The sequence below is a fragment of the Anolis carolinensis genome, unplaced genomic scaffold (assembly GCF_035594765.1).
Source record: "Anolis carolinensis isolate JA03-04 unplaced genomic scaffold, rAnoCar3.1.pri scaffold_7, whole genome shotgun sequence".
Classification (NCBI taxonomy): Eukaryota; Metazoa; Chordata; class Lepidosauria; order Squamata; family Dactyloidae; genus Anolis; species Anolis carolinensis.
The window spans coordinates 36,200,375-36,213,785 of record NW_026943818.1 but is presented as its reverse complement, the minus strand read 5'-3'; the positions used below and the strand labels follow the sequence as shown (position 1 = coordinate 36,213,785).

Here is a 13,411-nt window from a genome sequence, read left to right as displayed (position 1 = left end):
ACAGAATAGGAAAGTGCAAAATGGAAGTGGAAGTTGGAAAGGAAGGAGACAGAACCGTGGAGCTGTTAACCAGCCCAGTAGGGGTCCGGTTGCAATTGGATTGGTTGATCCTGCATTGGATGAAGCATGGGCTGGTTTTTCTGAGAGAAGATGATGAATTTGAGTTTCCAGGAATATCTATATAAAATGAACAGAAATGGGAGCTGAGGCATTGTGCCCTACAAGAGTGAAAATGCATGATTGTATGAAAATGTATATGGCTGTTATTTGTGTGTGTATGAGAAGAACATAAAGTGCATGACACTATAGCTTATTGGAAGCTTTGCAGGCAGACAATAGAAAGGAATAAAGGCATGCAAGTTGCGTGTGTCGCGTGAGATAGAGTGGCCCTCATTCCCCTTCACTCCCCAGTGACTTTCCGAAGGTTCACTTGATCCTGTTTACACTTTAAGAGGTTAAGAGTTTGTGTATCTGTGTGAGGTTGTGCGAAAGGATCCAGAATGGGTGGAAGAATGTTAGTGTATGGCAGAAAACAATGGGATGACTGGAAGGAATAGAGTTATAGTTACAGGTGGTTCCCAAATGGAAATTGGCATCCTAATGGAAAGGAAAAGGGGAAGGCAAGACCTCCCCTATCCAGACTCAAGGTGTGTTTTGTGAGTTTTGTGGGACCAGTGTGGTTTTGTGTCATTATAACCTAAGATGCTTTGTTTGTTGCGTGTTCTTTGAACAGATAGTAGAGAAGAATGTTTGAGAGGAACTAAGGCTTTGTTATAGCTTTGTTTTGTGATAAAGGTTACAAGGTTTTGGGAAAAAGGCTCAGCCAGTGTTAAGTGCATGGGATTTCGTTTGGAAAAAAAAGGTCTCCGGAGGTTAGAGGTGGAATGCAAAGAAGCCATTTGCTCCATCCCTACCCCCGGACTAGGAAACAGGTTAGAGAATTCCTGGGAGAGGCAGGGTTTTGTCGTATATGGATTCCGAACTTCGGACTATATGCCAAACCCCTCCACGAGGCTACCAAAGGGAAGTCAGGAGACCCCTTGGCGTGGGGAACTGAACAGCAAGATGCGTTTGAGCAATTGAAGAAAGCTTTGATGTTTGCCCCAGCATTGTATGTATGTATGTATGTATGTATGTAGGAGAACGCAAAGGAGTGGCTGTAGGAGTGTTGACTCAGCCGGTGGCTTATTTGTTTAAGCAATTAGACAATGTGGCCTGTGGATGGCCTTCATGCTTGAGAGCTGTAGCGGCTGCTGCGGTTCTTGTGGAAGAAGTAAACAAGCTGACCTTAGGGCAGCCTGTGATTTTAAAATGTCCCCATGCGGTAGTGACTTTAATGGAACAAAGGGGACACCATTGGCTCACCAATAGCCGAATGCTTAAGTATGAGAGCATGTTGGTAGACAGTCCACAGGTTAAATTGTCAGTGTGTGCCACTTTGAACCCAGCTACCTTGTTACCTGTGGAAGGAGAATTGATGCAGCATGATTGTTTAGAAATAGTGGACAAAGTATATTCAAGTAGGCCAGATCTCAAAGATCTGCCACTTTAGGCTCCGGAATGGGTGCTTTTCACAGATGGGTCAAGTCGTGTGGTTGGTTCCGAAAGGAAAGCGGGGTATGCAGTGGTGAATAGCAATGGGGAAACCCTAGAGGCAAAGGGGTTGCCTCCGGGGACTTCTACACAACGGGCCGAGCTGATTGCTCTGACTGGGGCCCTCCAATTGGCTAAAGGAAAAAGAGTTAATATTTATACTGACTCGAAATATGCCTTCACCACTTTGCATGCCCACGGTGCCATTTATAAGGAAAGGGGACTGCTGACCTCTGCAGGACAGCAGATCAAAAATGCAACAGAAATTTTGCAACTTTTAAATGCAGTATGGGAGCCAAAAGAGATAGCAGTCATGCATTGCAAAGGACATCAGTATGGTGAGGATCAGGTAACACGGGAATCGCCTGGCAGACCAACAAGCTAGGAAAGCAGCAGATGAAAGCACATCAGAAGAAGCAATTTTACAATTGGATGTTACGCCCGTAGTAGAGTCCATGACTTACTCCGCACAAGAGAAGGAGTGGGCCCTAGCAGAAGGGGAAAAATGGAAGGGTAAGGTTTTTATCTTACCCAATGAGAAAATTTATGTCCCAAAAGCTTTGGGATGGAAATTATCAAAGAAATTCGTAGATAAACCCATTTAGGTGCAATTGGAATAGCTTCACTCTTGGAGGGGCAGCTCTGGGTGGATGGCTTGCTGGCCTTGGCCGGAGCTGCTGCCCCAGGATGTGAAATTTGTAAACAACACCCTTTAAATCTTTTGAGTCCTTGGTAGTTGATTTCGCCGAAGATGCCAAGGGTCTGGAGTATTCAGGGTGGATTCCAACCACCGCTGAAAGAGTTGTAGAGGTCAGGCGTGCCTTGTCAAGGGATGCAATCCCTGGGCACGGGATGCTCTACACATTGGGGTGACAATGGCTCAGTCATTTGGTCACCAGGTGGCAGAGGCCCGCGGCCTTTGTTCACCAGGTCCTTGGGTGCCTAGCCCAGGTGGGAGGCACCGCTTGGAAATTGCATTGTAATTGACCCTAATCTTCGGGTAAAAGAATGAACAGGGCTCTGGAAAAAAGTCCAATCTTTGGACAGGTTGTTAACCAACATGTATGAAAGTGGGGGTTTGTCATCTTATGAGTTGTTGTATGGAAGACCCCCTCTGAAAAATTAGATCTCTGCAAGGAGACATACATGAATTGAGAAAACAAGGATTGATAAAAGAAGTCCAAATTTTGGATATGGTGTTAAACAAACTGTATAAATGTACTGAATGCTGCGTTATCCCTTTCCCGGTTACTGCGCTACATGTTTTTCTTACCAGGAGACCAGGGTTGGCTGAAAGATTGGAAGTGTGATACCCTCGGCCCAAGGTGGAAGGGACCACCAGAGGTGTTCGACCACTGGAGGTGGTCCAAATAGCTCTTACTACTGTGAAGTTAAGAGATGTGAAGCCGGGGGTACCAAAAAAGGACTACACCACCAAAGACCCTGACATCTGGAAGGTAAACCTGCATAAGGACAATCCACTCAAATTCACACACCCTAAGGGTCAAGCTACCAAGAGCTGCCCTGAAGAGGAGGGGCCCGAAGCTACCTAGAGCTAGCCCCAGAGGTCAGGTTACCTAGAACCGCCTTGAAGAAGGAAGGAGGGTACACTTCCGAGAGTGTCCCAAAAGACCGAATGGACACTGGGTTGTGGGTGTGGGGATTCGTGGGTTGTATTGTATTCTGTTTTTGTGCTCTGTGCTGTAATATTGAGGACAAACACAAGTGTGAAAATGAGGACACAATTATGCTTTTTAATATTGATCATGATGCCGTTGGTGCGGGCACATATGGGTTGGGACAGAAACACGTTCCAACAACTAATTAAAGATATAGTAAAGAAGCAGAGGTTAAAGACTGCTGGATTTGTGCCCATAGCCCTCACTCCCAATATGAGGGTTGGGTCATGAAAGCAGGGCCACTGCTGGATGTATCTGGATGGAAATTGTTCACCCCTTGGACATATGCTGACCAAGAGGGGTTGACTGATTCGGCTCAATTTATGTTGGCCCATGATGATTCTGCACCAACTGCATCAGCTTGTTTGGCAAGATCCAAAGATGGGATCTCAGGAATTGATCATAAGAACTCTCCCCAAGCCACCCTCATAGAGGTAGGAGATTACCCCCATTGTAATCTCTCTCTCCCTGTATACTATGACAACATACACCATAGAGTTGAACAGCCACAACCACAAAGACTGAGAAGGCAAGCTTCCTCGCCAGAGGGTGATGACAAGAAACCACCCTCTCGTCCGGCACGTAATGGGAAAACAAATACGCCCCCTAAGATGTATGTGGTTACGCCCGGGTCGGAGCTGCCTCGTGCAGCAACTCAGCCACCTGCGGCGGGAGGCAAGCCTCCACCACGGCAAGATCTGGTCCGGACACGAGGAAACTTCCCAATGGAATATCAAATTCCTGGTAGGCCAAGGCCCGGCATTTTGCTTGACAACCATGCCATGGGAGGATTGCCTCCGGGGTATTTCTGGATATGTGGGAAGTGGGGAGGTAAAAATCTTACCCCCACTGTGGGTTGGTACTTGCACCATTGGTACCCTAGTCCCCACCAATATTGAGATACACCCGCGAGAGCAGCCCCTGCAGGCATTGGGCAACAGACCGGTGAAACAGGCCTAAAAGAGCTTATGATGAAAAACGTGGCTATGATCCTGATATCTAACTGAGGGAGAAAGATTTAAAACAGGTTCGCTGATTACCTTGTGGATTGGGTGGCTGAGGGACCTCAGCAAAATATTATTTGTCATGTTACAAATCATGATTCTTGCTTTGTTTCTTTTTGCCATGTATCATGTCATGCTTAAAGATAAAATAATGGCGAGACTGATCACTGCTACTTTCACTCAGCACAGAAAAGTTCAACATGTTACATACAGCTGAACACCCTGGAAAAGGGAACCACCCCACTATAATTGGATACCTGTGCAACCAAGAAATTGTCTTTCTTGGTTACATGAAAAAACGGGGGAATGAAGGGGTCACTGAACCAAAGTGACTCCATTTTGGAATGCCTGTCTGATTGGAACTTAGAAGACCAGTCTCCCCTCTGAATTAAAGATAAAAGTTTGCAACTGGCTGTCTTGCGACAGATAGCAGATGTTCTATGTTTAGCAATAATCAGTTGATTCTGAGAAATTTATGCAATGTATGCAATACATGTACTTTTTGCTGCACCTGTTGAAATATTCTACAGTTCATGATTGGGCAATATCCCGAAGTTGTTTACAACTCAGGAAGTGTTTGTGGTTTTTCCAGTAAAGCCCAGTTCAGAATGGGGAACTAGAAGTTCAGAAAGGGGAACTAGAAATGTAGTAAACAAGTAGGGTATATATTGTCCGGGGCTGATTAGCTCTGGACAGACAGTTTGGATCAGCAACAGCCCGTGTTGCCCTGTCTGTCGGTAGCTACCTAATAAAGGTGTTTTGTCCTCAACTATTTTGGGCTCTTGAATGGTCTCATAGCGGCTTGGCGAACTCGGGTAATGTATAAATGTCTGGGGGACGCCCAAATCACCCCTTACAGCTCTGTATGCAACAAACACTTGCAATGTATTTATATTTGAATGAATTTAAATAAATAAACATTATTTTTTTAACATACCTGATTTTTTTTACAAATCCCATGTTTTGTTTGACAAGTCTATGATTAAGATGAAATTGCGACAAATAGACATTTTTTTTGCAAATCTATGTTGTTTTACCTCTTCTTTTGCAAAATTTGTTGGAGAGTTATTGGTTGTTGCTGTTTTGATTTTAAAAAGCCTGCAGTCTTGAACTTTTTTTTTTACAAAAAATAAAATAATAAATAAATAAATAAACATTAATCTAAAAAAAAATTAAAATGAGGGAGATCGGAGATCCTAAAGTTTCCCCAATGGTAATTATTGCATTAATGCGCATGCGCAATTGCTATTAATGAAATAGTAATGAAATTTCGTGAGTTCTAAAATTTTCACCACCAAAACTTTAGAAACACTTTAGAAACGCAGCGCCAGGGCCTTCCAGTTTTGTAAGTACTTTAGAACAATTTTTTTAATGGATTGCACATGCCCAGTAAATACCTCATAAGGTCCATAAGGAATTGTGACTTACCTCTATTGTTCCACAAATGGGATTCTTACAGGTGTATCCAAGTGAAATAGAAGAACAACATGTTTCTATGTCGGAGTTTCCAAATTCAGTCCCTCTGGACTACTGCCAATCTTGAGCTTTGAGTCAGTGCTGTGATGCAGCTGCAGAAAAGGCAAATACATTCCGTTAAAGGGACTGCCCTTTCCAACTCATGGGAAGTCAGCACTTTGCCTAAATATTAACCTGTTTGGACTATACATTAGGCATGTCCAATCGATGAAAAAATGTTTCAATTCTCGTTTCTAAAGTAGGGGGCGCTGGCGCTTCGATATAGAAAGTATTTCCGATTTTTTCACCCAAAAATTTCGGATATTTCTGAAAATTCATAACGATTCTAAATGTTTCTAAAATGGCGGACGCGCATGTGCAATCGCTACACACCGGGCTTGTATGACAATCTTCCATGTGGACGCAGAGGACATTAGCCCCCACTTTTGCATCCATCGTGGAAGCTTCTGATTGGCCAGGGAGCGGCAGCCATGTTAGGCTGCACTAAGCTCCCATTCAAGGTGGGTTGCAGAAACAAAACAAAAAAAATTAAAATATTTTTTAAAATATATTTTTAAAAAAATTGGGGGGGGGGGGAATTAACGAAACATTAAGAGACAATTAGAGAATGGGTCAACATTGGTTCGAATTACATTGCTGGTTGCGCTGTGAGACAATGTCTCGGAATGCGTATCAAAAAGCGAGAACAATCCGAAATAATTCCGATATACGATTCAAAACAATTTTTTGGACATGTCTACTATACATCCTTGGTTATTAGGGAGTGGGCTGATGGGAGCTATAGTCCTGGTTGTCTTTTGCTGCAGAGTGAAATAGACAAAACGTTTAGCTTCCTAATGGAAGAAGCAATCATAAAAGGAAAACAAAAAAAACGCAGGCAGCTGTTTGCACATCCTCCCCCCTCCCTCTGTCTCTACATGTGTTTATATATAGATAGGAGGAAAACTATAATTTATTTTTATTTACTTTCGATCATGTTGTCCTTTAGAGAGATAAGCGACTTCCTGGGAAGGAACAACTGAGAAGCAACCCTTCGTTTTCACCAGACGGTGAAAAAACAAAGGGAAAAAAAAAACATTACATGATGTTTGAAAACGAATACATAAAGGAGAGGAAGAAGATATTTTTACCTACGGCATGGAGGGAAATGCCAGTTGGAACCTCAGTCATAGTTCTGACATTCAGCCTGATGTGGAAGGAAGGGCCTTTTAGTTTTGCTTTATCTGAAATGTGATTTTGTTTCTCCACTCAGGCAGTTTTTTGTGGCCTCCATAGCCCCAATCCCTTAAAAAAATGTTAGGTGGTTTGGGGGAAGCCTTTCAAGACTATTTGAATAAAAAGTACTTGGGTTTGGATGGGAATCTATATATATAAAAGGGTAATGGAATCGCGGCACCGGACAAAACAACTAAACTAAACGCCCCACAACCTCGAAAATTGACAGCAAAACCTCTTATCCACTCCTCTACGTTCAGACAACAAAAAGAAAAGAAAAATAAAGTCCTAGCCACAGCAACACATGGCCGGGCACAGCTAGTATTTTAATAAATCAAACGCAGAAATAATTTGATATACCTGTTTTAACATTTTATCTTGTAAGATTGTCCTTTTCGATTGTTTTACCGATATTGTTGATTTATTGTTGTAAATTTGTGTTTTTGTTTTGATTTTATATTGTGATGTTGGGCAAGGCCCCATCTGAGCCGCCCCGAGTCCCTTCGGGGAGATGGGGCGGGGTACAAGAATAAATTATTATTATTTATTATTATTATTAATCCTTAGAATGTGCTCTTAGAATGTGTTCACTTTTCCACATCATCACCAGACAATTGGATACATTTCTGCCAACGATGAACAAGTTTTCTGAAGAAGTTGACACTCGGTTTCCGCAACCGACGTCTCACAGGACCCATTGTGCACAGCAATAGCCAAGCAAAGCAATAATGTGACCCACACGTTCTTGTGAGATGTCGATTATGCTTGAAATTTCTCTATTGAGTGACACGACGATTGTCCTGAATCTCTGTCCACCTTTTGCTTGTGAAATTCTCCCTTTTCAAAACATTCCCTTGGTTAAGAGCGAGGGAGGCTTTGGAAAACACACTGATAAGGGAGGGTAAGAGAGAATAATATATATTGCAAGCAATGGCCTCCAGGTTCTGTTGCCTGATATCTTCGAGTATATAGGTCTTACTTTTGGGGGAGGACTTATATTTAGCAATTCAGCAAAATCTCTACTAGGTCTTATTTTCAGTGGATGTCTTATTTTCCAGGAAACAGGGTATTTTCTGCACCAAGCAGCTCCTGCTCCAAGCGGAGTCCTCTATCCCTGCTAACTCTTTCCCCTCCAGTCCTTTGTTCTGTATTCTTCTATCCTTTCTCCTCCTCGAAACACATTGGTGCAACATGTACCACTTGAGGTTCCCATCGCCAGTGCCTTCTCCTCCTCTTTATCAGGAGGGTAAATAAGAAATTAACCTTCAATTAGAACCGGCCGTAATCTTTGATTGCTTGGCCCGGTTTCCTCGACGAGCTGCAGCCCATTGGATTCCTGGTTTCCTTGGTAATTTCTCCTCTCGTTCCCTCCCTCCTGCCACTTCTCCTCTTCCTTCCTTTCTTTCTTTTTTATGGCAAAAGAAAAGCAGAGCTATCCCTGATGCCTTTAATCCCACCCCAACCTCTTGAATAGCACTCTTACGGTAGTTCATCATAGGGAAGCAGAGTGAAAACACCCTCTGAGGAATGAGCCCAAATCTCTGATACTTTCATAGCAAAGGGGGGAAATACATATATGTGTGCGGGTGGGTTGCAGTGATTGAAAAAACAGGACTAAGGAAACAGGAAGACATCTTTCCACCCTTTTATATATATATATAAAAGGGTAATGGAATCACGGCACCGGACAAAACAACTAAACTAAATGCTCCACAACCTCGAAAATTGACAGCACAACCTCTCATCCACGCCTCTACGTTCATACAACAAAAAGAAAAGAAAAATAAAGTCCTCATTAGAGGGAGAGGAAGAATTGTTTTTATCCAATTGCTGCCAGTTAGAAGGCTAAGTTCTGCCCACTTGGTCTCCTAGCAACCCACTCAGCCCAGGGGACAGGCAGAGTTAGGCCTCACTTAGGCCTCTTCCACACTGCCTATAAAATACAGATTATCTGGTTTTAACTGGATTATATGGCCACTCAGCCCAGGGGACAGGCAGAGTTAGGCCTCACTTTGGCCTCTTCCACACTGCCTATAAAATACAGATTATCTGATTTTAACTGGATTATATGGCCACTCAGCCCAGGGGACAGGCAGAGTTAGGCCTCACTTTGGCCTCTTCCACACTGCCTATAAAATACAGATTATCTGATTTGAACTGGATTATATGGCAGTGTAGACTCAAGGCACACAGCTATATAACCTATTTATAATGGACTTAATGTAAGGTAAAACCTTTAACCCTTTACCTTAACTACCACCAGTTCCTTTATTTCCCATACCACCAGACTTCGCACAGCAACGCATGGCCGGGCACAGCTAGTCTATATATATAAAAAGGTAATGGACTTTTGGCCTTGGAGTAGGCAACAAAACTACACGTCGCAGAACCACCAAACTTCACAACACAACACAACGACCTTGCCGCTAGGTTCCTACAACAAAACCCAACGTATGGAACAGAACCAGGACCATGAATGACAGAACTGAACCAAACTTGGTACACATATCCCAAATGACACACTTTACACACTGTAACTGTTTGGGGGGAGGATGGACCAAGGATGATGGGATTTACAGTTCCTTCACCCAATTTGCCTCCCACAGACCACTGCGATGCTCACGAATGACGGAACTGGACCAAACTTGGCACACATATGCTATGTGGCCCACTTTACACCCTGCTGTGGTGTGGAGGGTATGGACCATGGATGATGGGATTTGCAGTACTTTCACCCGATTTACCTCCCACAGACCACTGTGATGCCCATGGATGACAAAACTGTACCAAACTTGATACAAAGGTGCAATGTGGGCCACTTTACTTTCTCCTGCAGTGTGAGGGAACAATGGACATGGGATGATGGGATTTACAGTGACTTCACACACTTCCTCAAACAATTGCAATCCACTCCAATGACTGATCAAGACCCAACTTGGCACATATACCCACAATTACTCTCTTTATGTCCTGCTGCGATTTGAGGGACAACTGACCATGGATGATGGGATTTACAATACGCTCACTCACTTCCTGAGACCACTGCAATCCACACCAATGACTGATCAAGACCAAACTTGACACACAGAGCCCCCATGACCTATTCTACATCCTGACGTTGTTTGGGGAGGGATGGACCATAGACGATGGGACTTGCATATGAGAGTTGTAGTTCACCCGCTCCCACTGAACCCAGTTGACATGGGATCTAGGCTGCACTTGGAACACAGGCAAAAAATGCCTTTCTCAAATGACCTTGGGACCGCCGGGTCCCCTAGCTAGTCTATATATATAATAAAAGTCAATGTTTGTATGCGGGTATGTATGTATGTGGCAGCTTTCTGATTGGCCACCACTTCCACAGGCCACTGAGACCACCAGAAATGACGGATCTGGCCCAAACTTGACACATTTAAACCCCATGAGGCACTTTATGGCCTGGTGCCATTTGGGGGAGGATGGACCAAGGATGATGGGATGTGCAGTACTTTCAAACACTAACTCCCACAGACTACTGCAATGCCCACCAATGAGGGAAATGGACCAAACTTGGTACACAGAACCCCTCTGGCCCCCTTTACGTCCTGATGTATATTGGGGCAGGATGGACCAAGGATGATGGGATTTGCAGTACCTTCCCTCACTTCTGGAGACCACAGCAACTGCCACAAATCACAGAACTGAACCAAACCAGGCACACATATCCGAAATGACATACTTCACATGCTGCAGCAGTTTGACGGAGGATGGACCAAGGATTATGGGATTTGCAGTACCTTCATCCAATTCACCTCCCACAAACCACTGTGATGCCCATGAATGACAAAACTGTATCAAACTTGACACGCACGTGCAGGGTAGCCCACTTTACATCCTGGTGCAGTTTGGGGGAAGAGGGACCGTGGATGATGGGACTTGCACTATCTTTACTCCCTGGGACTACTGTGACCCCCACCAATGACTGATCAAGACCAAACTTGGCACATACAGCCACCATGGCCCACTCTACATCTTGGTGAGGTTTGAAAGAGCTTGGACCTTGGATGATGGGACTTGCAGCATGTTCACTCACTTCCCGAGACCACTGTCACCCCCAGCAATGTCTCATCAAGACCAAACTTGACACAGACAACACCCAGGACTCACTCTACACCCAGGTGCAGTTTGGAGGACGATGGACCATGGACGATGGGACTTCCAATACCTTCACTCACTTCCTGAGAGCACCGCGACCCACACAAATGACGGATCAAGACCAAACATGGTACATGGAGCCCCCATGACCTATTCTACATACTGGCTCTGTTTGGAGGGGGGTGGACACTGGACGATGGGACTTGCATATGGGAGTTGGAGCTCACCCGCACCCACTGAACCCACCTGACATTGGATATAGGCTACACTTGGAACACAGGCAAATGATGCCTTTCTCAAATGACCCGGGCACCGCCAGGTCTCCAAGCTAGTAAATAATAAAATGGAAACATTTTCACATTGATCAGTTGCAAAAGGTGAAACTGAGTTGCAGTCAAGGTGTCTGTTAAGAACAATCTTTTGCAAGTGGACGATGGGATTATCCTCTTCTCGAAGCCATCTTTTGTTAGAGTCTGCGAATCCAGAAATTCTCAAGGAGAAGGAGAAAGCAATTCAGTTCCAATCAAGAACAAATCAGGGAGGCTGCGAGGTTCCCAGCTTGAAAAGCCTGGCCACTGGTTGCTCCTAATTCCTGGCCAGGATTGCAGACTCAAATCTACACAGATCTGCGGTGGTTTTGCAGATGACAATTTGCCAGTAAGATTTTTTAAAAATAAAAAAAACAATGCCACTATTTTATCCTTTCTTTTTTTCTTTGTTCCCGGTCAGGTTGTCAAAAGCATTTGGAGTGGAGGAGAGAGAGGGAGAGAAAGCAAGGCAGTTGTTAGCCAATTAAATGGGTTTTTTTTTTAAAAAAAAAAAATGTAAACCTGATGGGAGAGAATAAAAGGAGCAGACAAGTGGAAAAGGGAGACAGGATCAAGGCAAAATCATGGCTCCCTGTGAATCCGCTCCGAGTTTCATTCCAGGCTGGAAAGCAATGAAACCCCATCTCAAAAGGGTGGCAATTCTGCATCACATTGTAATTATTTATTTATTTATTATTATTATTATTATTATTATTATATTTTATTTTATTATGACATAGCAAACAAGATAGATATGCTGGATTTCGTATCACAAAATCACAAGTCGAACACTTCCCAAGTGTCTAGGACTGTATTATTATTATTATTATTATTATTATTATTATTATTATTATTATTACTATTATGACACAGCAAACAAGATAGATATGCTGGATTTCGTACCACAAAATTACTAGTCGAACATTTCCCAATTGTCTAGGACTGAATTATTATTATTATTATTATTATTACTATTATTATTATTATTATTATTATTACACAGCAAACAAGATAGACATGCTGGATTTCATATCACAAAATCACAAGTCGAACACTTCCCAAGTGTCTAGGACTGTGTGATGTATTTTCGAATGATGCGCGCAGATCCCAGTCGGGTGGCCTTTTGCAGTTGGCAGATCGTGATTTTGTCAATGTCTATTGTTTCCAAATGCCGGCTGAGATCTTTTGGCACAGCACCCAATGTGCCCATCACCACCGGGACCACCTGCACTGGTTTCTGCCAGAGTCTTTGAAGTTCAATCTTGAGGTCCTGATAGCGGCTGAGTTTTTCCTGTTGTTTTTCGTCAATGCGACTGTCACCTGGAATGGCAACATCAATGATCCAAACCTTTTTCTTTTCCACAACTGTGATGTCTGGTGTGTTGTGTTCCAGAACTTTGTCAGTCTGGATTCGGAAGTCCCACAATATCTTTGCGTGCTCATTTTCCAATACTTTTCCAGGTTTGTGATCCCACCAGTTCTTTGCTGCTGGGAGGTGGGACTTGAGGAATAAGTTCCAATAAATCATTTGGGCCACATAGTTGTGCCTCTGTTTGTAGTCTGTCTGTGCAATTTTCTTACACGGACATGGTTTCGTCGGTTTCCTTGCACAGTCTGCATTTTGGGTCATCAGCTGATTTTTCGATCTTGGCCTGAATGGCCTTTGTCCTGATGTCTTGCTCCTGGGCTGCAAGGATCAGGCCTTCTGTCTCCTTCTTCAGGGTCCCATTCGTGAGCCAGAGCCAGGTCTTCTTATCAGCTTTTCCTTCAATTTTGTCAAGGAACTTTCCATGCAATGTTTTGTTGTGCCAGCTGTCAGCTCTAGTTTGTAGTGTGGTTTTCTTGTACTGGTTTTTTGTCTGCTGTGCTTTGAGGAGTTTCTGATTTTTGACTTCAATCAAAGCAGGTTCTTCACTTTGCTTTACATCTTCTGCCAGGGCATGTTCTTCTTCTTTGACTGCTTGTTTTACTTGTAAGAGTCCTCTGCCCCCTGATCTTCTAG

The 13,411-nt window shown here is 43.6% G+C and overlaps 2 long non-coding RNA genes across 4 annotated transcripts in view; one reads left to right on the top strand and one right to left on the bottom strand.

The window, feature by feature from the left end:
* LOC134293111 (uncharacterized) overlaps positions 1-7,527 on the top strand; it is a 46,963-nt gene extending 39,436 nt beyond the window's left edge. For both annotated transcript variants that reach the window (XR_010000145.1, XR_010000146.1), the window contains exon 4: positions 6,741-7,527. This is a non-coding gene — a long non-coding RNA (uncharacterized LOC134293111). The remainder of the gene's footprint in view (positions 1-6,740) is intronic.
* The window catches only part of LOC134293112 (uncharacterized), a 214,411-nt gene that overhangs the window by 101,239 nt on the left and 99,761 nt on the right, over positions 1-13,411 (bottom strand). For both annotated transcript variants that reach the window (XR_010000148.1, XR_010000147.1), the window contains one exon: positions 5,705-5,844. This is a non-coding gene — a long non-coding RNA (uncharacterized LOC134293112). The remainder of the gene's footprint in view (positions 1-5,704; positions 5,845-13,411) is intronic.